The sequence below is a fragment of the Pteropus vampyrus genome, unplaced genomic scaffold (genome assembly GCF_000151845.1).
Source record: "Pteropus vampyrus isolate Shadow unplaced genomic scaffold, Pvam_2.0 Scaffold560, whole genome shotgun sequence".
Lineage (NCBI taxonomy): Eukaryota > Metazoa > Chordata > Mammalia > Chiroptera > Pteropodidae > Pteropus > Pteropus vampyrus.
Window position 1 is genome coordinate 154,605 of NW_011889341.1, and position 2,709 is coordinate 157,313.

The 2,709-nt window shown below is 36.9% G+C and overlaps 1 pseudogene; it reads left to right on the top strand.

Annotated features, from left to right (window-relative positions):
* Window positions 1-1,407: 1,407 nt before the first annotated feature.
* On the top strand, window positions 1,408-1,526 carry LOC111733402 (annotated as a pseudogene).
* Window positions 1,527-2,709: the final 1,183 nt, after the last annotated feature.

Here is a 2,709-nt window from a genome sequence, read left to right on the forward strand (position 1 = left end):
ATAGTGGTAAGTGCTTTGGAAAAAAATAATAAAATGGGAAAGTGGATAGGGAATATTGGAGCAGTGTTGCTGTTTCATATAGGCTAGTCAGGGAGAGCATCACTGATAAGGTGCCATTTGACCTGATACCGGAAGTAAACGAGGAGGTGGGCCCTATAGATATATGGAAGACCATATATCTGTTCCAAGCAGTAGGAAGAGCAAGTGCAAATACCACAAGCATGGCTATGTTTGACATGTTTGAGGGGTAGCAGGAGGTAAGTACCTGGAGTAAAGCGAGTATAAAAGAGGACTAAGAATTGAGGTTCTAGAAGCAAGGGGTTCTAAGGAAGGTCTTACAGGGCCATGTAGGTCAATGTGCAGACCTTGGACTATAGGCAGACAAGATTTGAAACAGGGAAACCAGTTAGGAGGCAATTGCAATAATCTGACAGTGATATCGACTCCAAACACAGTACTTAAAGAGAAAGTGGTGCTTCTGACTCTTATTACTGCCTACTTTAAGGTCTTAATTTGGTCTCTCTGACACTCTCCTTATATTTTGCATTATGTACATATATTAGATATGTGTATATGCATCTTTCTGTGTGTGTGCTATATGGAGAAAGAATAAGTCAGAACATAAAAGGTTTTACTTATCGACTCCCAAGTTGGCCATTAGTAACTGAGAAAAATATTTGTATCGCCACCCTGAGGCCAGACAATAACAGATGAAAGCTTTGAGGTAGTCATCACATGACAGTTGAACATGATACAGAAGAAAACAGGGCAAGCTCTCTCCACAGGGCAATTCAGCATGAAGACTCAGTAGATGAGTAGATATGACTTCGGCCATTGTTAGGCTTTTGGGGAAGTTTAAAAATCTAAATGTGAGCTTTCGGTTGGTCAGTTTAGTAGATGAATTGGATTATTGTTTCTCTAAAGAAGTGAGAGGACCTATGTAAAGTCTTATTTTGACCAGAGAACCTACATTTTATGGATGAGCTTGATAGGCAGTTTATCTAGGTTATTTTGATTCGGTGCTTTTATCTGTTGCCAACAAAGCTATGGGAAACCTTTTTTTTTTTCCTTCAAAAGTATGAAACTCATTACTAAAATCTCCTTTTGATGTTTAAATTACTACATGTCAAAGGTGAAGATCAAACTGTAGCTCTTTCATTTTTTAGGGGGAGAGTGAGAAATGGAAAAACTTAAGAGACCTTACTATTGATCATGAAGTCCATTTAAATACCCTCCACCAAGCTCTGACTTGCCTTCCAGAAAAGCTGTGAGAAGAATATATGAATCCACAGCAGCTATTCAACCCGTTTCTTCTTTTCTCCTTTGCGCCAATCTGTTACTGGGAATCAAAACGATAAAATAAAATAAATATCTTTTCAAGAAATAACTCTGAATAAGAATAATACAGTCTACGGCCATGCCACCCTGAACAAGCCCGATCCCGTCTGATCTCAGAAGCTAAGCAGGATCGGCCCTGGTTAGTACTTGGATGGGAGACCACTTAGAAAGACCAGGTGCCATAGGCATAAATAAATAAAAAAAATAAGGGTTTGTAAGCTGACAAGGTCCTTGCAGTCTGTGAGGTCAACCAAAGTTGCCTTGCCAAAAAAAAAAAAAAACAAAAATAAAAATAAAGAATAATACAGAAACACACATATTAGGACATACAAAATATATATGGTTCTAAAAACAAAAGGTTTGTGAGTTCAATATAATTATGTTTTACATTGATCTATTTGTCTATTCTTTCTCCAATACAGCAATGTCTTGATTACTGTAGTTTTAAGTAAGTCTTGGGCAGGTACCGTCAGCCTTCAAACTTTGTTCTTCTCTTTCAGTACTGCATTAGCTATTCTGGAGTTTGTTTTTATAGTGTGTATCAGTTGCTAAATATTGACATGACAGGGAAAGCTTCAGGCTGCCATTTGAAAGCATTTCTCTGCAGATGACACTTTCTGGATGGGGTAGCTTTTATTCCTAGTAAATGAATAGAAAACTTATATATTCATTACTTTATTGTCTCTTTTAAGGCTGGCTTTTGAAATCTTAGAGGTAGTGTCATGTTTCATATGAGAATATTGATGAGTCAGAAGTCATAGATCATCAAAAGGCAAACTGGCAGAATTATTATCATTTCTAGACACCTCAGTCACATGCCGTATATCAGCATCAGTGTTCCCTGTGTTTTCTGTCTTCAAACTGGTCCATTCAGGGTGAAAATTAAACATATATGATAAAAATAGAAAGAATTTTTACTGTGTACCGATCAAAACCCTAAAGCTGGCTGGTGGTGATAAAAGATGTATCATAAACAAGCTCACCTATCAATCAACCACCACATGTCCACTCGATATATGTTTTAAATGGAAACCTAACATTAAAATAATTATTTTAGAGTTGACTGATTTTTAAAAAATAGAAATCGAAACAGACATAATGACCACTATTACTACCTGAACCCTCAAGACCGTTGCAGATCTCTGAGTGTTTATAAAAAACACTGGGGTGAATGATCTCTCAGGGCTCCTTGAGCTTGAGTGTTTTATGTGTCTATTGATTAAATTGCTAATGGGCTTCATGAACTAGAGAGATGCAAATTACTCTACATGTAGGAATTCTGGCAGTTATGGTTGTTGTGAGTATAAAGACTAAATGGTTTAGAATCCTTCATTTCAGTTATCCTGAGAAATAGTATGCATTTTCCATAAT